This window comes from Neolamprologus multifasciatus, chromosome 2 (assembly GCF_963576455.1).
Source record: "Neolamprologus multifasciatus chromosome 2, fNeoMul1.2, whole genome shotgun sequence".
Taxonomy (NCBI): domain Eukaryota; kingdom Metazoa; phylum Chordata; class Actinopteri; order Cichliformes; family Cichlidae; genus Neolamprologus; species Neolamprologus multifasciatus.
The window spans coordinates 17,865,777-17,888,175 of record NC_140440.1 but is presented as its reverse complement, the minus strand read 5'-3'; the positions used below and the strand labels follow the sequence as shown (position 1 = coordinate 17,888,175).

Genomic DNA, 22,399 nt, shown 5'->3' with positions numbered 1-22,399 from the left:
TTCTGTTATAGTATGACAAAAACTAAACAGAGACATCCTGATATTTGGGTATTAAAATGTGTCACTGTGAAATGTTTAAAACCCTGTGGCACCTGGGTTCTAGGCAATATCTGATAATGGTCTCCTTTAATTGTATATCTGGGAATGTATGTCTTAAAATGTTTTTTAACCCTCAGTCTGGACCCAGTGGTGAATGTGCTTTGCTTTGGTTTCTCAGAAATGATCAGCGCTCCAGCTCTACAAGCTAAACTTTTCAGTTACATTTTTTGTTTAGATATTTCAAAGCTGCCATATGCAGACAGAGTTTTATACAAAACTATTTTTAGTCTATTACACAATGATGAGGTTTCATAACAACCAAGTATGGAGGAGTGAAGAGTCTCACTTCCAGTTGCTCAAGCTGAATTTAGCTCTTAAACTTGACTCTTATACCTACCCCAAGAATAGTTCCCTCCATATAAGCCATAAACACTCTCTAAACTGAACACCAAACACTCTACTGATGCCTCTTATGATTTTTTTCCCATACAAAATGATTTTTCAGTGGCTGTTTCTGGAGCAACTGTGATTCCTGAGAAGTTATCGTCTATTGACCTGAGTCCCCAGCAAACAGATGGGTACATGTTGGCTGCTGTTTTCTGTTCCCAGGCCCTAGATGTAATGTTACATCTGTATGAAAGTCCCAAATCAAAAACCTGTCACACTCTGCTCTCTGTTACATGTGATCGCCACCTCTCTCAACCCACCAACCTCTTCAGTCTCACTTTCACCAAGGCTGTTGGCACCTCAATAGCAGCCCTGTAATACGGGGATGTTCAGAGGAAGAAAAAATAATTTGTTTGTGCACACGTGTGAGTGTGTATGTCAATGTGAACATATGTGTGCATGCAGAGAGATTGCAAGAGGGAGTGCAGAACCACAGAGGAAAAAGATTGCAATGCGTTTGGAGACACTAAAATCACATTTCAGCTAATAGTTTTCCAATCTTTCTTTCTCCGGCACCAGTTCAGTCCACTCAATGTGTATCAGCACACACACATGCAATATAGCAGTCCATGCATCTATGTGAATGTGTATTCCACTACAGTGAACATGATAGCTTTTGCTGATATCTCTATTACGTTTCCAATCTCCAACTGTTGTCAGCTGTGAAAAGTTATCTGTTCCTCCGGCCCCACTTTTCTGGGTCCAGCGTGTATCTTCTTCACACACATAGGCATCTGTACAAATAAGACTATATACACCAAGATCTAGACTACGGTTTGCATGTACGGACATTTTTAGTTCTTTCTGGAGCTAATCAGGCACACATTTGGCTACATGTAACAACATGATCCTTTACATAATTCAAAGATGCTGTAAATGTACACAGTCTAAATCTTGAAAGAACAGTTGGTGGTGTGGGGCGTCCTAAATGCGCATGTTTAATTTTAAACAATTGCTTTTTTAAGTTAATCTGAACTTTGCCTTAAAGTTTTGTTCCAGGCAGAATTGGCAAGAAGATATAGACTCAGCAGGTGGAACTGGAAATACCGTGGGTGGTAAAAGCTGGTGGTTCTAACTTGGCTAACAGGCAAACATTGTTCTATAAGTAGAAAATCTGACTTCCTTTTAATAACTTCTACCCTTGTTTTTGCACAATTCCTACCAGTAACCACATGACCTAGACTTGAGTCATGAATGTGGTGACTTTCAAAAACTGGACACTAAATTCAGTACCAGCAGCTTGTGACTTTACTTGGATTTTACCATTCACTCAGCCAAGGAAAAGTACAGATTGTACTTGGGTCTTTGAATTTGAATTGTTTCAATTTTGGCGAATTACTGAAGAATAAATCCAAATGGACACAGAAAAGGAAACAGTTTCATTTTTTTAATGCAACTGTACCCATGCACATTGATATTATGCTAGAGATTGTGAAATTGTTTGGAGAGGAACATTTTGCACAAACAGACATTCAACTTAACCTGTGGCTTGTTATGTGACTTGTATTTTGATTGAGGACTTAGAGCTAAGATTTGAGGCTTCTTGGAGATTTTGTGTAACTGTCAGTGGATTTATGGTGCATGTGTCCCCTTATGTTTAGGTGCAAAAAGAACTGTGGTTCGCTTTTTTCAGGTAGGATGAAAACAGTGTACTATGCAAATGAAAACACCCTGCTTGCAAGGCAAAGCATGCTTTCAAGATACAGCGCTGTTATCGTTCATTTTTACACATTATGGTATAAAATGTCACATGTTATTGCATCTTAGTGACTAAGAAAAATAAGCTTGTTTTCTTGTGTTTAACAATGCAGACTCCCAGACTGTTAAGTTAAAATGACCAGCTTTAGCAATTAAATGAGCATGTTTCCAGCTAAGTACAAAAATTAGGCATTAAAGCTGATTTGGATTGTGTGAATATTTTTGGGAATGTTTTTAGGCTTAAACTTTTTAGGACATGTTGAGACAACGCCGGTCTCTGCGATTCTTTTGGTCCTAGTAGAGATCACTCTGAGATGTTTCCATGTTTTACACAATCCTTTTATTACCCATTATTCTTACAGATGCATCTGGAGATCAGCACACTGCATTCCTATGCAGTTCTATGCTAAAGGCTGATCTAAAGAACTCCACACAACAGTTACAGTTATAACCTCTGGTCTCCTCCCCCCTACAGTAAACACCCCCACAATGGAAATACACTAGTACAGTGGCCAAGGGTGCTGACACCCTGACCCCCATCTCCTTTTATGGTAGTGCCCGTTTGCCCTTTGTCTGCTCCTCACCCCCCAGTAACTCTTGCTACTGTCCTGGGGGTGGGGGTTGATTGTCCTCCTGCCCTGTACCTCAGTTCTTTGTTCCCATCCAAGGCCTATTTTCTATTTTGTATCCTTACACCCATTACCACAATATTATAATGTTGCAAGCAATCACAACTATATTCTCTTTAACGTTGATGTACATTAAGGAATCTATCCTCAACAGACACTTTTACTGACCAGTGTTGGTCCTTTTGGTATTCACTAGCAGGTATTTATTTCTATGCATTGCACCCATATGGATGCATGTGCTAACAGAACCTCCCAACATTATCAAGCAAACACCGGGGACAAAATTCACATTTTGAGCTTTAGCTAAACAGGTTGAGAGTATTTCATTTATGTGAGCTTTGAAAAGGGGCAAACTTAAGAGATTTCTACTTAAATTATTTAGATATTTAAAAGCTGGGTTGAAATAAAGTACACAGATTTATTTGATTGAATTTGTGATTAAATGAAGTGCTTTTACCATAATAGAACTTTTTCCTTGACTCACCCAAAGCTGCATTACCAATCCATTCATTAGCGTACAAAGGGGACAATAATTATTAAACCATTTTCAGGAGCCAGCACATTGCTGCATATATCACACAGCTTTTTCATCTCTTTCTAGACAACAACAATTACTGTCTGTGTTCCAATCTAAAAGCATTTCTGAGATACTTATACCCTCCACTCTGACTTTAAAAGACCATAATATAGCCTCATTAACAGTCAGGGTCTTTAGGCTAAGGAGGCTGTAATAGACAGTGACGGTATATATTACTGGTCTGCTGCTTTTCATTATGCAGCTAATGATTCCCTGTCAAGTTCTATTGAAAATGAACGAGGGGCAAAGAAAGAGAGTGGGAGGGCAGAGACGGGAAGACACAAAGGAGAGATAGAGAAAGAGGGCGCGAGAGGAAGATAACATCAAAAACATGAGCAAAAGTATTCAGCGCCCTTACAATCCAAGACTCCCATCTATTTGGAAAAATGTTGAAATTAAAAGCAATATTGTCAGTTGTACCTGCATGCTTGGTTGTTTGCCAAAACATGAAGCAAAGATGCTTTGAGTCGAGTTGGATTCTTTTCATCTTTCCTGGACAAAATTAGAGAAGTGGTGATGTTTCAAAAATGTCATTCAGCTTTTATAAACAGAGATAAGTGCCATCTGGTATCAACGTGCGCAGCAAAAAAGAAAGAAAAACTATTGCAAAGCTTTATCAACATAAATGCTAGAGGACGACCCACAAACAGCCTGATGCTCCTTTCACCATAGTTGTTAACCTTATCAACAAGGTTAAAGTCCATGGGACCAAAGCCAACTCTGGCCCAACATTAAGAAGAAAGGTTCAAATCGTGGAAAGAGCAAATAAACGGATACAGGCTCACTTCCAAGATGAAGGTGCAACCGTGTCCTAGTTAATCCATACAACTTTTCTGAATTAAAGAACCCAAAAGACCAGCATTTGCTTTTCCAAATTGGAATTTGAATTTCAAACAGAATGTTTCATTTTGTTGCTGATGACTTTCAGTCAAAAGCTGCACAAGCTCAACAAAATCCTTAGGTCACATTTCTAGGCATCTATAACCAACACTAAAGTCTCTCAGGGTCTCTGGTAACTTGCATTAGTAATTTGGATTTGGTTTTTGCATTGCATTTTCTTCCATTTGGAACATAACCTGGGAGTTCATATCCAGATTTCTGTCGAAGAAGGCATAAGCATTTTACACATTATTTTGGCTGTGTGCAAGAAACTTCACTCCCATGACAGTGGCATAACGAGCACAGAAAATTTGCATGCAGTCTTGTGGCAACTACAACCCAAGTTCTCAAAAAGCTGGGATCCTGCATAAAATGCAAATAAAAACAAAATGGAATGATTTGCAAATTTCATAAACCAACACAAAATAATTTGGTGTGAACACAGTTCACTGTAACCTCCACAAATGCATGAAGAAGAAGCCATGAGCATGATCCAGAAACTTTTCTGTCTTCTCTGGCCAAAGGAAAACTGTTCTATGGTCAGATGAATCAAAATTTGACATTCTTTTTTGGAAAACATGGACACCACGTCCCCCAAACTTAAGGGAAGAGGGACCATCCAGCTTGTTATCAGCGCTCAGTCCAAAAACCTCCACCTCTGACGGTACGGGGGCTGATTAGTGCCTACAGAACTGGCAGTTTGCACATCTGGAAAAGCACTATGAATGCTGAAAGATATGTATCGCTTTTAGAGTGACATATTTTTCTCTCCTCCCATGCCTTTTTCAGGGAAGGCTTTGCATATTTCAGAGAGATGAGGCTAAACCTCATACTGCATGTATTAAAACGGTTGAGTCCGGGTGCTTAACTGGCCTGCCTTTTATGGACTGTAGTGAAAATAAGACAGTTAACATGGGTCTATCCCAACTTCTCTGAGACAAGTTGCTGCCATCAAATTCAAAATTACCTTTCTTTTTCTTAAAAAGCTGCATTTTCACAGTTTAAACATTTGATATGTTTTCTATTTTCCATTGTGAATAAAATATGGATTTTTTAAATTGGCAAATTTTTGCTTTCTGTTTATATTTAAACAGAAATATGTTTATATCCATCCATCCATCCATCCATCCATTCGCTTCCACTTATCCTTTTCAGGGTCGCGGGGGTTGCTGGAGCCTATCCCAGCTGGCATAGGGCGTGTTGAGAATAGATTCCTTGATGTAGATCAGAGTTAAAGAGAATGTAGTTTGTGATTGCTTGCAACATTATAATATTGTGGTAATGGGTGTAAGGATATAAAATAGAAAATAGGCCTTGGATGGGAACAAAGAACTGAGGTGCAGGGCAGAAGGACAATCAACCCCCACCCCCAGGGCATGAAGCAAGAGTGTGGGTGAGGGGCAGACAAAGGGTAAATGGGCACTACCATAAAAGGAGATGGGGGTCAGGGTGTCAGCGCCCTTGGCCACTGTACTAGTGTATTTCCATTGTGGGGGTGTTTACTGTAGGGGGGAGGAGACCAGAGGTTATAACTGTAACTGTTGTGTGGAGTTCTTTAGATCAGCCTTTAGCATAGGACTGCATAGGAATGCAGTGTGCTGATCTCCAGATGCGTCTGTAAGAATAATGGGTAATAAAAGGATTGTGTAAAACATGGAAACATCTCAGAGTGATCTCTACCAGGACCAAAAGAATCGCAGAGACCGGCGTTGTCTCAACAGGCGAGAGGCAGGGTACACCCTGGACAGGTCGCCAGTCTGTCGCAGGGCTAACACACAGAGACAGACAACCATTTGCGCTCACATTCACACCTATGGACAATTTAGATGAATCAATTAACCTAACCCAACAAACTGTTAGGCCTGATGGTGGAATTGCGGCAACTGCAGTGCTAACCAGACAGTGATAACCACCGTGGTAGTTATATTTAAACATATTTGCTAAGTGTCCCATTTTTTTAATTGATGTTGCACTTAAGATACTGACACAACAAATGACATATCTGACTACCTGAAACATTTAAAAATTGTACATAATGGGTATCAAGTGCATTCATGATAAAGTGCAATAATAAAGTAAAGTGAGAACTTAGAGTGAGAACATTAGGCTTTTTTACAGTTCACTACGAAAAAGAATTTGTAAAGGTATAACAGTAGTTTACTCTTTTATATAATAATCCAGTAACAGCCATAGGCATTGCATTGGAACCAAATGGCTCTGCAATACAGCCTAAGCAGCACTATCTACAGCTCTGCTTTGGTGTTAAGAGGGAGAGTATATCATTCAGTCTAATTAGAATGCCAATAGCAGGCTTCCCCAAGTGAATATACTTGATACACATGCTAACACACACATGCATTAATGCACACATAAGACCCACATTATTCACTGGTAATTACAATGTCAATACAGAGCTACAGAGCAGTGTGGCCTCACACTACAGCCATCATTTAAACAGGGACTTTTACGCTATCCTTTAATTGCCCTTCATTCAAATGCTTTAGCACTTACTTTCACACACACAGTCCCACTTGTGCATTCGTCCATTCAGACTCCCTATGGAGTCAATCTGCCATACTCTTGCCACCCTCGTACTGTGTTTTTGAAACACACCAGCACACACACATGTACATATAGGCTTGCACGCAAGGTCACAGGCTTTGTTGAGAGTTCATTATTACCTCACATCGTTCTCTGTCTCGTCCTTGGAGACTCTCACATTGAAAAGTCATTTACTCGACCATTTAACTACAGCTCTTACTCTGATCTTTATTCACGCTTTCTTGCTGGTTGCTGCTCTCTCCCTGCCTTCTTTTTATCATCTTCATTTTTCCTTATCCTTTGCTTTTTGATGCCATTTACCATGCTGGCTCTAATGTGCCATCTGATTTCACTCTTTGGACAGTCTATTACAGTAATCACTTCTCTGTAATTTAACCCATTAAAGAAACACGAGGACAATTAAATTAGCAATGGAATGGAGACAAATGGGACTAAAACATAGAGGCATGAATATACAGGCTATTATGTGCTATTTGTTCTTCATTCTGTCTAATTTAAACTGAGATAGGCTTCACTATTACTGGGCAAAGGAAATCTCTCGCTGTACTTATTGTGGTGTCAGGGGAACGGCTAGTTGTTCTGCACAATGTGGCATTTTATGTTCTTTTGTTCTGTAACTGTAAATGTATTCTGTTACTGATACATGACCAATTATGTTGTTCATGCATCTAATGCAGTGATTTTTACAGAAAGGCAAGCAGAGACGATGCCCCCCAATCTCACACATAAACAAAAACATCTTCCTCCACCAGTTTAACAAGTTGCATTTTAAAACATACCATTTGTGCTGCTTGCCTTTACTCTACACGGACATCTTCACCTTTCTGCACACTGTAAAACATTTATACTACTATAGTTAAATAAACATTTACTACATTACAAAAAACTTGTTATTATTAGATGAAAATGAGAATTGGTAAAGTAATTTATCAAACCATTCCTTTAGGAAAAGAAAGAATAAAAAAAATATATAAACACTAGGGGTGCAACGATACACAAAATTCACGGTTCGGTTCGGTTCGATACTTTGGTGTCACGGTTCGATATTTTTTCGATACAAAAAAAAAGTTCATGCCTTTTTATTAATTTGTCATTTATTAAATTTTCACAGCACATTCTGCACCACATCTCTGTGCGTTCATCATTTGTTTGAAGCCAGCTCACCTCCTGCAACCACTTGTCCGAGAATACGAGCTTCTTTTGTGGTTTGGACTCCTTCTGACATTTCTTTGGAGGTGGAGGAACACCAAAGTAACTGCTTAAAGGAGCTTCTTCGACATCTTTAAGAGTTCTAAACAAATGTCTGTCCTCCTCCAGAAAATCTTATGTATGCAAACAGGCGTTGCAACTTCTTATCTTGTGCGCGTTTTTTATTTTGACAGCGAATACGCACCTGCGGACCACTTATGTGCAGCCCTGGTTATTTAGGTCGTCATATTGCAGCCACAGAAATTCTTTTGTCCATGAAACCATAAAGCTGCACTTTCTTTTTGCCTTATAGTCTGATTTGTCATAACGTTTCCGTTTTGTGGTAAGCTTTTCTTTGGCTGTCACTTCTTCACGCTGACCTGTCTTATTTGGCTCAGCAAAACTAAAATATATATCCTGCTGCTTTTACACACGCACTCACACAACGCCCAGTGATTCTCTGCGGGATCAACCTCTCACATGTTTAAGCTTGCTGCGGGAGATTTCACTTGTCATGTTTGCATAGTAAGCTAACGATTGATAAGATGATGTCAGAGGAATTGGTGCGCAAATTATCATCACTCACCAATCAGTGCTGTCGCTCTCTATACACAGTTCGCGCGATTGCAAAGTGAAAGCAAAAAACAAGCGCAAATTCAAACGCGATTTCAATATGTCACATATTCACAGTGGCTCACAGATGCCAATGACATAATTACCCAGCTACATTTCCGAAAGAATGCAAAAGCATTGAAATATATTTTTCCTTCCTACGATAGGCCGACGGGCAGGGCAGGGCAGCCCGACTGGAAAAATCGCTAGCCCCGGGACTTCGGGCTAGCAATTTTGCGAGCCCTGTATCTGATTGAGGAATCACTCATCTTTGGAAAAGAGAGTTTATTACAGAGGAATGGCTCTTTCCAAAATAAAAGCTATAATATACGCTTCTTCTGGGCTATATTCTCAGCAGCATGTTAAACATATCAGGTCCCCATAAGGAGAATCATGTGCTAACCGCTGACTCCGGTAAAGTTTGTAGCATGCCTGCTTGTTGTTTTTCTCTGCTTCCACTTGTCTTTGCACTAGGATGATGTCGGTGTAAATGTGCAGTCATATTCGTTCTGTTCCCACTAGTGCTGTCAGCGTTAATCTGAAATGAGGTTAACGCCACAACACGGCAAATCTCCGTTAACGAGCTACCGCGGATTGCCCCGTGTGTGGGGCTGAACAGCCAACACGTTAACGAGCTAACTGCGCTAACACACTAGTTCCCACCCATGTAATTGAGCATTGTGGCACATCCAACATACTGTTTTACTTTAGTCCATGACACGCTTACCTTCAGGGTCATACATCACATGAAAACCAAAATAGTTCCAAACGCCAGATCTGAATGAGGGTGGGGGAGGTTCAATTTGCCATGTTGCAAGGAGAGCTTAACTTCTGTCTTGCTAGCTTGCCCTGCGCTCAGTGAATCTGTGTTCGACTACTCTGCCTAGGCTGCACTGTCAAGCGCAGATCCACTGAGCGCTCAACACAGACAGCACCGTCAGAAGGAAAGTTGATAAAATAAATTAAAAATGTTGTATTGTTCGATACATATGCCTACCGAACCGAAAGCACTGTATCGAACGGTTCAATATCGATACGAGTATCGTTGCACCCCTAATAAACACCTCTCCACATAGATTGTAACTGATCTCAGAGCAGTGAAAGCAGACCAGAAGAAAAGAAAAGAAAGAGTTTGAATAAGTGGCACAAAAAAATTATGACATATTGTGTTGTTTCCCTTTTGCGGCCAAAACAGGCCTGACTCATCGAGGCAAGGACTTCACTAGACCCCTCGGACCTGTTTGTTCAGCACATCCCATAGGATAACTCGATTGGATTGAGATCTGGAGAATTTGCTGAAAGAGGCCACAGCAATCAGTGAAAACTGTTTCCATTAAAAGGGTATATGTTGTCTGCAATGTTTTCCGAGAATAACATTGCCCAAAGCATCACAATGCTTGTGCCAGCGTGCCTTCTTCCCATAGTGCATTGTAGTGCCAGGTGCTCCCACGTAAGAAACGCAGACAAACTGGGCCACCTTTATCCCCTGCTTCATGGTCCACACTTTTGCCAGTGGGCAGGGTGCCATGGTACTAAACAGGTACCACGATGAGGACATAATCAGTGCTACTCACTTCACCTGTCAGTGGTCAGTATGTGATGCCTGATCGAGGTATATTTCACATGCACAGCCAGTACTTTGTCCAGTGGGGACGCATCAACATGGCAAACAAAAAACAAAGCTTCAAAAGGCGTGGCAACAGTTGTATTATAACCCAAATCATGATATTTATCTAAACCTGGAGTCTATCCCAGATGCCATAAGGCGAAAGGCAGGGTGTACCATGAGCAGGTCAACAATCAGTCCCGGGGCTCACACATTCTGAAGTCATAAATCATCCATATCTTAAACTAAAGACGATTAAAGCCTTACAATTGAAGTGTAAAACTACAATATGTATGAGCACATTCAAGACAATTCAGAATTTTAAATTCAAGAGAACACAGAACAGTTTTTAACTTGTTTTTAATTTAACTTTCAATGTATGGAAAAACATTTGATTGTATCCCAACTTGTACCTGGAAGATCTCTGCATTCACATATTTAGACATCTTTGTGAGGACAGAAAATTGGCATGCGACTATTCCTGTGGGGAACAGCAGTCACTTATGTGGACAAAATGCCCGTCCCCACAGGGTTACAATTAGGTTTTGGTTAGGTTTAGGCTGAGGGTTAGGGTTAGCAGCTAGGGAAGGCATTATGTCAATGAGAGGTCCTCTCTAAGATATGAAAACGTGTGTGTGCATGTGTGTGTGTGTGTGTGTGTGTGTATGCGCACTATGTGAACACTGTGTGTAATTCTTTCTCACAGGCTGATTATAGGCTGACATCATGATATAACGTACATGGGAATCTTTGTGTGTTTATGTGCAGAACACACATAAAATCAGGATAAAGACTATTTTAGGAAACACTTGGAATGTGTGTGTGTGTGAGCGTGCGTGCGTGCGTTTGACAATGATTAATTTTGACAGGATGCCCAAGGGAAACAGACTATACGCAGCCCCCATTAATTACCAGCATAACTCGCACACGCAGCTAAGATGTGGAGAAAGATGCAAGTATGTCCAAAAACACTCTCACAATGTCACACCCACAGATACCAGTACAAATACAGAGAGAGAGAGAGATTATTAATTTCTCTCTATGTTTTCTAAAGTTAAAACATCGCTCTCCTATCCTTCAGCTTTTCTCATCGCTGATGTCTTTGGTTTCTTCTGTTCTGCTTTAAATCAGGCTGCTAACTATTCTATTCTTGAATTCTGATCATGCTCTTTGCACACTGTAATATTTGCATTAAAGTCTACGTGTTGGGTCTAAGTCAGACCCCGCTGATCCCAGAACTTATTCCCATGAAAGAAAGACAAGGCAACAGCGATCGATCTTTTTACTTGCAAGGGAGGCCTGTCGGTACCTTAGCACATCACAAAATGACCTCTCCGACTGCTCCCTCTCGCTCCCTTTTATTGGCAACATTCACACAATAAACAATAGTTTACAACACGTACCTTCCCCACGTAACCCCCCTTGGTTACAAAGACAAGGCACTGTGTGTGTGTTATGTGAGAATCTGTGTGTGTGTGTGTGTGTGTATGTGTGTGTGTGTGTGTGTGTGTGTGTGTGTGTGTGTGTGTTAGACCTCCTGCTGACCAAAGGGTCGTAAACGCAGGAAGCTTACATCAAAAGCACAAGGATGATAAAAGACTACAGCCCTACAGCCCCCCACCTAGAACCTCGAGAATCTGGGGAGGGGAGGACAGAAAGAATTCCTTTCACAGAATTAAAACAATGTACAAATGGCAAACATAAAAATGACAATATTAAAAATTCACCCTAACACTACGTATAAGCAAATCTTGCCACTTGGCAGTCATCTTGGTATCTTTGGGCAGTTGTTTGGGAAGTTACCATGAAGGCTTTATTTAATTCTCCGTTACACTACAGTAAAAATAGGATGAGAACACCCTTTTCACTGATATAAACCGGTTAATGCCCAGTGACTGAATTTTTTTCCCATGTGGTGACCAGTTGCAAACTATTGCAATGATTACTACAACCAATCTGAGTTGCTCTGTCAGTGAGCACAACACAACTGCAGCGCAGCTCTTTGCAATAGGGAACTCCACTCTGTTAGTTGTATTGTGGTTGTATGCCTATATAAAACAAAGTGCCTATGTCTCCACAAGACATGACGTAGTCCTGCAGCGACTACGTCACTATTGTGGAAGAATTTCTAAATTTTTGTTTATAATTAGTGACCTGACTGGACCCTGAATGTAAATGTTAATTTCTTTTTAATATGAATCTCTGTGCATGTAAATAGAAACATATTTGCAATAAACTAATTTTCCCAATTTTTCTAGTTTATAGCTTTATTCTCCCAAATAGATTACATGTAATTGACCACATTTTATTGCGACTGATAGCAGACTGACTTCCTCTTATTACTGTTTTATGACAATGCAAAGTGGTGCAGCCATATATGGTTGCATATATGGTCCCAGCCTGTGAAGCAACCATTTCAAAGGCAACAAGTTCCTAAATCCATTGTGCACAGTTTGGTTATTCTGAGGTCTCCAACTGCAGTTTTCCTTAGTGTGACTGAATATGTAAGAGATGTTAATTCAGGTCATAAAAGTACACGTATGCAATCACCTTTAAGTTTATGTTGGATGACTTAAAAAATGTTCTTTAATATAATAATAGTTCTATTTGGTGAATAGATTGGTACTTATAGCACCTTTCACCTCTACTTTGAACACTCAAAGTGTTTTCTACCACACATTTCATTCCCCCAACAACACACACACACACACACACACACACACACACACACACACACACACACACACACAGAGCTTTTATCTATACCTAAACACTTGTATCTAACATTCACACAGACACACACACACATGGATGCATTGGGGGGAAGTTAGAGGCTTCAGGCCTTTCTTTTGCATTTGCATTGAGGAAAACTCATTTCATAGATACACTCATCTACATCTGTACTACAACAATGAGTTGCTGTGGCTGCAACCACACAGTTGAAACTTTGGTGAACGTCTGCTGTGCACAAAGTAATGCAACAACATGATTTGCTCATGGTCGTGAAAATTTGCATATTAACAATCATGAAATGGAGCCCATGGCTCATTGTTAGTCAATGGTGGTAGTTTCAGTTGTTATGCAAATGTATGGTTTATAAGGCTGGGGAAGCCTGTAGTCAGCTGAGACTGAAGAAGTCACTTGGATGAGTGACAACGCTACATCCAGATGAACAGAGTCAGCTTTCTGGGATTTGCTCATATGTTTCGTGGTTGGCTTTATGGAGGCAGGGGTGGGGGTGACATCTGCCATCTCTATTATCAAGCAATTCTCCCTTGGATTTGTATTCAGGATTGTCATATAGTCTTGTAAAGATGTTGGTTTATTTTCTGCTGTCTTGCTGATGAACCAAAAACAGTGGTGGTTAACCATGAAAACTGATTGGCACTTCTCTATATGCATGAAGAGCTTCAGCTGGTGCTGGTTGAGCGTGAAAAATGATGGTGCTGCAGCTGAAATTAGGCCTCATGATCTGGGTGATGTTAACTCCATGCCCAGGAGATCTGCTTAAGAGCATCTGCAAATTCTTCCACCAAGTGAAAGGAGAAGTGATTGCTTCTTTATAAATTCTGAAAAAATTATGTGTGTTTCATATAAAAAAAATTGGTGTAAAATTTTAAAGAGTAAAAAAACTCAAATAAGCAACTTTTGTGTTTCAGCGTTAAAATCTTAGGTAGAAACTTAGACTATTACCATGTATTACGCTATTACTCACATATTCTAGATGCTGCTAGCTGGTTTTCCCCCAAAGGCTGCCACACAATAATAAGCACACTGAGACTACATGGAACACAGTGCCTTAACCAGCAATTAATAAGCGGAAGAGACAAAAAAGAGTCAAGCAAAGAAAAAAAACAAGTATGGAAATAAAAAGGAAACACAAGACACAAAGAGAAAGGAAGAGACGAGGCAGTGGGGGTGGGGAAGAGCACAAAGGAGAGAAGAAGGAGACAGAGAAAATCTAACATGTAGTCCTCGCTGTCAGCCAGTGTGTAATTAAGTTCTGCACTCTGTCACCATCGCTCTGTAGAACTGGTAATTTAGCTGGGCCTGAGCCAGGAGAGCAGATCAGAGGAGGGGAGAGCAGGGACAGCAGGACAGAAGAGGGGAGGGAGAGAGTGAAGGAAAAGCGGTGAGGGTGGAAGAAGAGGAGATGGGCTAGAAGTTTTATCGGGGGAGATGACTCAAGAGAAGTTAGCAAGAAAAAGGTGAAGGAATGGGTGAGGAGGGGGTGTAGAAACAGAAAAACACTAAAATGTGAGCAGAGGTGACAGAAACAGAAGGGAGAGAGGAGAAGGAAAAGTATGGAGGAGACGAGAGGGGTGAAGAGTACAGAAGAGGCAGATAAGCTGAATAGAAAACTATATTTTCCATCTGGCTTGCATGATGATGCAAGTATGGCCAAACTGTCAGCTGGCTGTTAACATTCCTTTAACATTTACAGTGTCAGGTCAGACTGTGTGGGGGCTTCAGGTTTGATATAAACCTTACATAAAGCGGTGGTCTAATAAATATGTCATGAATTGTAGTAGCTTTATTTAACTGACCCACAAAATGAAAAAGGAAAATTATCATAACGTCATTCAAAGTTTCGTATTCTTGTCCCAGAAAAGGACAACATGGACAGCTGAAAACTGTAAAACCACTACTGACCCAAATAGCCTATACAGCACATATTCTACCTGCCCCAAGTCTCCATTCACTGACTGAATTCCCATACTTGTGATGTCACACTTGTTTATCCTTTAAAACCTTCCATACGAACCTCATTTCTTATTTAGAAATACTGGAACAAGATCAAAAGTTTTGTGAGTGTGGAACAGGGGTCTGAAGACTTTGTAGACCAGACACATAAAGACTTTCATCCATCCATTTTCTTATCCAGGGCCGGGTCGTGGGGGCAGGAGCCTAAGTCCTAAGACCTCCCTTTCCCCAGGTACCAAGGTGTTCCCAGGCCAGCCGAGAGACATAATCTCTCCAGAGTGTCCTCGGTCTGGCCTGGGACCTCCACCCTGTGGGACATGCCAGGAACATCTCACCCAGATGTTATTCCATCCTTGTCAGATGCCCGAACCACCTCAACTGGCTCCTTTCGATGTGGAGGAGCAGCAGCTCTACTCTGAGCCTCTCCCGAATGGCCAAACTTCTCACCCTGTCTCTAAGGGAGAGGCCAGCCACCCTGCGGAGGAAGCTAATTTCTGCTGCTTGAATCCGTGATCTTGTTCTTTCGGTCACTACCCAAACCTTGTGACCATAGGTGAGGGTAGGAACATTGCTCAACCGGGAAATTGAGAGCTTTGCTTTTACACTCAGCTCTCTCTTGACCACAACGGACCAGTACAGTGCTGGTTTCACTGCAGCAGCAGTACCAATCCGTCTATCGATCTCCCTCTCCCATCACTCATGACCACGAGATACTTAAACTCCTGCACTTGGGGCAGGAACTGGTCCCTGACCTGGACTGGGCACTTCACTCTTAAGAAAGACTTATAGAATGGGGACTTCCGGTTGAGCTTTGATGGAGTAGGACGCGAGTCTGGGAGCTCCCGCCGATTTCGATTAAATTGTTATTTATTCGCGCTTTTTGGCCATATTTCCAGTTCTGTTTTGGTTTGTGGATTGTCTTGTTGAGAAGTTTTACTCGGGCCGGCGTAAAATGGCAGCAAAAAATGTTAAAACCCGCAGTACTATTCAAACACAACTGAGGCCTAGTTTGCAAACCGCGACCACACCCTCGAGTGAGCCGTCGTCCCACTATCCTAACAATGTTAGGATAGTGGGAGTACCGGAGGGCCCTGACACGTGCACTACTGCTGCCGTAGCTTCCTTGCTAAAAGAAGCATTTGATCTGGGGAAGGAGCCGCTTTTGGATCGTTCGCACAGGACCCTCCAGCCCGCACCTAAGCCTGGCGACCGTCCACGAGCCATTGTATGCAGGTTTCATTACCACACTGACTGTGTTGACATTTTACGACGTGCTAGAGAACACCGACAGATTAAAGTTGGAGACCGGACCATCTCAGTCTTCCCCGACTACACCGCCAGGGTGGCACGGGCTCGTGCTGCATTCAACACGGTCAGGCAGCAACTCCGTGGCATTGAAGGTGTTCGGTATGGCCTGCTTCATCCAGCGCGACTCCGCATCACATATAAGGGTGTCGAGAAGGACTTTGTTTCAGCAGAGGAGGCCAGTGATTATGTCAAAACTTTGATCTCTGGGTGAGCCTCAATAGCCCCTCAGTTTGATGCTGTAATGCTGCTAAGGGTTCACGCTCTTGTTAGGTTTTACGCCACCTGTGCATTGTTTTCTTAGGCCGTTGTGCTAGTTATTGTACTGTTGGTGTGCTGGTTCCTTTTATTTTCATTGTTATTTATTGAAACTGAATCATATAATATACTCTTGAACTTCGGACCAGTCCGGCACAATCTTCTCCAAGCTTGCTGCATTGATTTGCATAGGACTGGGTTGTTTTTTGTTTCTGTTAAATTTTTATTTATTTATTTTTTGTTTGGTTGTTTTTGTTTTAATTGTTTATCTATTTATGTATGTATTTTTCTTTTTTTTTTTACTTTTATGCACTTTCGGTGATTTGTTGGAAAGTTCTCCTTCTGAGGAAGTCATATTTTGTACTGAGAGATCTTTTTTGGTTGGTTGGTTTCCTTTTTCTTTTTTCCCTTTTTAAAAAAAAAAACATGTTTACTGTTACGCGCACACTGTTATACTGTAGAGAAGTTGGCGAGAGGTTGTTTTTCCCTCTCTCGCTTTTATTTTTACTTAGACTCCAATTAGTCCAGTCACTTTGGTGAATCATTTTTGCTACTTTGGGGGTACACTGCTGTCTCCTTTGTTCTGTTCTGTGGAGACTTGGGGTGTATTTGTGTTCAGGGTTGGGTTGGGTTGGGGGGGGGCTGTCCCATTTCGGCTCTTCATGGCCACTGGCATTTTGGTTTGGTCTTTTTCTTCTTCCTTTTTATGAATGGTTAATGGCAATATAGACCCCAGCATTGCTGGGTCAGGCATGCCTCTTAGATTCACTAATTGGAATATCAGAGGTATGGGTAACCCTGTTAAGAGATCTAAGGTTTTTACTCACTTGAAACGTCTAAATTCTGACATAGCATTTTTACAGGAGACTCATCTTCGCATTAAGGATCATTATAGGTTATATTGCCCTTGGGTGGGTCAGGTCTTTCACTCAAATTTTAATTCGAAAGCTAGAGGAGTGGCCATTCTCATTAATAAGAAAGTTCAATTCTCTTCGACCAATGTTATCACTGATAGGAATGGTAGATACATCATTGTTGCTGGTACCCTAATGCAGAAAAAGGTTTTGTTGGTAAATGTATATGCCCCGAATTTTGATGATGCTGAATTCGCTAATAGATTGCTGAGTAACATCCCCTTTCTGAATAAACATTTGCTTATCCTTGGTGGTGATCTGAATTGTGTTTTTGATCCGATTTTGGATCGATCTAGTCCTCGTAATTTGACTCCATCATCTATGTCTAAAACATTCTCACATTTTATGAAACAGAATGATCTTGTTGATCCATGGAGATTTCGCAACCCTTCAATCAAAAAATTTTCGTTTTTCTCTCAGGTCCACCAGTCTTATTCCAGGATTGATTATTTTTTCATCGACAGAACTCTTAATTCGTGTGTTAATTCTTCCGACTATTCTGGTATTGTAATATCTGATCACTCTCCTCTGCTATTGGAAGTTCAGCTTTCTACCCATAAACGTAGTCCTCCACATTGGAGATTTAACTCTCTCCTTCTGGCGGATAAAGACTTTTGTGAATTTATTTCAAGCTCTATTGAGGAGTTTTTGTCCTTCAATCAGGATGATTCTGTTTCATATTCTCTGCTATGGGAGACTCTTAAATGCTACCTGAGAGGTCAAATTATTTCTTACTCTGTCCGTGCTAATAAAAAGATTAATGCCAGGCTTAAAGAACTTGTAGCTGCAATTAGTAACCTTGATCAAAGTTATACACTGAACCCTTCTCCGGAATTACTGAAGCAGCGCCTTGATTTGCAAGCAGAATTTGATCTTATGTCAACTAAAGAGGCTGAGCACTTATTACTACGCAGTCGTGGCTCATATTACGAATATGGTGACAAGGCTGGTCGCTTGTTGGCACATCAGTTACGACGTCAGGCCTCCTCGCGTGTGATACCCAGTATTAAAAACTCTTATGACAATATTACTACAGATTCCTTGGAAATTAATTCTACCTTTAAAACATTTTACTCTTTGTTGTACAAGTCCGAATTTCCCACGGATAAAGCTAAAATGAATGCATTTCTTCATAATCTTTCAAACCCTGTTATTGGTGCTAATGATGCGGGGCAATTGGACTCCCCACTATCTGTTGAAGAAGTATTAAAAGCTATTACAGTTATGCAGTCTAATAAAGCCCCGGGCCCGGATGGGTTTCCAATTGAATTTTATAAAACATTTATTGGTAAATTGGCTCCATTGCTTTTGTCTGTGTTTAACGAATCCTTGGAAACGGGTTCATTACCACCTACTTTCACACAAGCAACCATAGCGCTCCTTCTCAAAAATGACAAGGACCCAACCTCCTGTGGTTCCTACAGGCCATTATCTCTGCTTAATGCCGATGCAAAGGTATTGGCTAAAGTAATTGCATCTCGCCTTGAGGATGTCCTTCCTCAAATTATATCTGAAGAGCAGAATGGCTTTATAAAGGGACGGCAATTGTTTTTTAATACCCGTACACTCTTTAATGTTATTTACTGACATCTGACCCACGTTAAACTCATGGACTGGACATACACACACCCACAACCACCTACACACACACACACAATGGACAACCGTACCCTCAAACACACAATAATAACATGGACTGAACCACCATTCACAATCACTAGCACTTTATATACCTCTGTAGAAATTATCCACATATCTCACTTATCTTAACTGCACTACTGTATAGCTCTGTGTAAATAATCATTCTGTACATACGATAATTTCTAATCCTACAACTGTTTATAACTTGCATAGTTCACATTTCTGTATAACTGTATATCTCAGATTTCTGTATAGTTTTTTTATTTCATATTTATATCCTGTTCATAGCCTGTACATAGCTTGTACTCACTACAGCCTGTACATACTTATAGTTATAGAATATTCCTAACATACTTCATACCGTGTACATTATAACATACCATAATAGACCCATTTCTGTAACATACTTACATATCTATATTATTGCTAATATATATTGTAATATATCTATATCACTAAAGCACTTCTGGATGGATGCAAACTGCATTTCGTTGCCCTGTACCTGTGCATGTGCAATGACAATAAAGTTGAATTCTATTCTATTCTATTCTACTCAAAGCGTCTATCTGAACTTCCTGAACTTGTGATTTCTTTAGATGCTGAAAAGGCTTTCGATAGGGTGGAGTGGGAGTACTTGTTTGCAGTTTTAGAGAAATTTGGTTTTGGCGATAAATTTATTTCCTGGATTCGGCTTCTTTATTCGTCTCCTAAAGCTAGTGTTCATACTAATGATGTTTACTCTGATTATTTTGCGCTGGGTCGTGGTTGTCGTCAAGGTTGCCCTTAGTCTCCCTTACTCTTTGCCATTGCCATCGAGCCTCTGTCTATTACATTGAGATCTTCTTCTGTATTCAGGGGAATCATCCGTAATGGAATTACACATAAAGTATCATTGTATGCGGATGACTTGTTATTATATGTGACTGACCCTGCATGCTCCATCCCTGCTGTTTTAAGCATTCTGGAGAACTTCAGTTCGTTTTCAGGTTATAAATTAAATTTGGGGAAAAGTGAGTGTTTTCCTGTTAATACGGCAGCACGTCGACTTCAACAGTCCGATCTACCCTTTCGTCTCAGTCCATCTGGGTTTAAGTACTTAGGGATTAACGTGACTCGCTCTCTAGCTGGCCTTAAATCAGCAAATTTGTCTCCTCTTATATCAAGGATCACATCTGATATTCAAAGATGGGGTAATCTCCCCCTTTCTTTAATTGGTAAGATTAATGTTGTTAAAATGAACATCTTACCAAAATGTTTATTTTTATTTCAGTCAATTCCCTTATTTTTGCCGAAACATTTTTTTGTTTCACTGGACAAGATTATTGGTTCTTTCATTTGGGGAGGGAAGCCACCTAGGGTTTCTAAAACTTTGCTGCAGCGATGCAGATTTAGTGGAGGACTTGCATTACCTAATTTTTTAGCCTACTACTGGGCCGCTCACATCCATAAACTTTGCTACTGGCTAAAATCTTCTGGTTCCTCGTGGTGTAAATTGGAGCTATCATCATGTAAGGGCTCTTCTTTACCGGCTTTGCTCTATTCCTCTTTACCCGTAAAACCCTCTCTGTACACTGATAATCAGGTGGTTCTTAACACACTCAAAATCTGGTTTCAGTTTAGACGTCACTTTAATTTTGTAATGCCGTCTTCCTCGGGTCCTCTAAGCGACAACCATTTGTTTCCCCCTTCACTTTTGGACTCGACATTCTCAGTGTGGTGTGACAAGGGTATAAAACAGTTCAAACATTTATATGTGGATGGTGTTTTCGATAGTTTTCCCAACTTGTCCTCTCGTCATAATCTCCCTATTACCCATTTGTTTCGCTATTTTCAAATTTGAAATTTTGTTGCCAAGTGTTTCCCAAATTTCCCCTCTTTACCTCCAGAACAGCAGTGGGAAACTACGTTATCATTTATTCCTCATCACAGAGGAACCATTTCGAAACTCTATGATGCTATTCTGTCTTTTAGTAACCACTCTAATGTTAAGCTTAAGTGTACGTGGGAAGGAGAACTAGGAATTCAAATACATGAGGAGTCTTGGGAACAGGCTATAGCGAGGGTACGATCTTCCACCTCCTGTGCTCGTCTTGGACTTATTCAATTTAAGGTCATACACAGGGTGCATTTCTCTAAGTCTAGACTTTCTGAATTGTATCCAGAAGTGGAAAATAAATGTGATAAATGCCATGGTTCTCCATGTCACCTTAGCCACATGTTTTTTCTATGTCCTGAGCTACAAGGTTTCTGGACAGGGTATTTTGCTATTATGTCAACTGTTCTTGGGGTAACTCTTCATCCTTGTCCTCTGATTGCTGTATTTGGGATTCCTGTTCGCTCACTTACACTTGATTCCACACAAAAGGATATTATAGCCTTCACATCCCTATTAGCCAGACGTCTAATATTGTTGCATTGGAAGTCTGTTAAGTATCCTACTATTACCCGGTGGCATAAAGATGTCATGTTTTTTTAAAACTTGAAAAAATTAAATATACGTTGAGAGGTTGCACAGCCAAATTTTTTCACAAGTGGCAACCCTTTATCTCTTATTTTGCTAGTCTAGAGGTATTGCCTGTTTAAATGTACTTCTGCTACTGTTATATTCCTCTAATATGTTTGATGGTTGTGTTGATCTGTGTGGGACGGGGGGGGGGTCTTTCTTTTAGAATGCGTTGTTTTTTTTCATATATATATATATATATATATATATATATATATACATATACATATACATTATATATATATACATTTTTCTAAGTTTATTTACTTAGAAAAATGAAGAAAGGTTGATTGTATTTCGGTAACTGCAAGTACTGTTGTTTTCTTTTTTCAATAAAAATATTTTCAAAAAAAAAAAGAAAAAAGAAAGACTTATAGAATAAAAATATGCTGAATTCAACTGCAGATGTGGTAGCAGAACACCTCAATACAAGTACAATATAGAGTTTTAGCAATATGCACTATTGCTAAAATTAGTGTAGCATCATTGCACTTCATTTCTGGTGCCTTCAATTTGAGGATTTTGTTGATTTGCAAGGATTACGCTTTTTGCTTGAAAATGATTCTAAGAACAGCCTTTAAACTTGTCTCAGGTCAGTGTTATCAAGTTGTTCGATAATGTGTTGAGCCATTGCTCACGTTGGTGCTATTGTCTGGCTGTTTGTTTGTATTTCTGCCTACATTATAATGTGACATTATCCTCAAGTGTTTAGCCAATGTGGATAAGGTCTAAATGAAAGCATTTTATGATGGGCAAAATGGGTGTTAATGTATGATACATTCAGCAAAGGTTGGGGTATCACACTAGCCTCTCCTGTTTCAGTAGCAGTCATTTTGC

The 22,399-nt window shown here is 40.3% G+C and overlaps 1 protein-coding gene and 1 long non-coding RNA gene across 5 annotated transcripts in view; both read right to left on the bottom strand.

The window, feature by feature from the left end:
* Positions 1–22,399, bottom strand: part of il1rapl2 (interleukin 1 receptor accessory protein-like 2) — a 518,624-nt gene that overhangs the window by 410,997 nt on the left and 85,228 nt on the right. The gene's annotated exons all lie outside the window — the stretch shown is intronic.
* Positions 331–21,761, bottom strand: LOC146524181 (uncharacterized). The gene is made up of 2 exons (XR_014877490.1): positions 6,302–21,761; positions 331–5,982 (listed from the first exon to the last, which is right to left on the bottom strand). It is a non-coding gene; the product is annotated as an uncharacterized LOC146524181 (long non-coding RNA).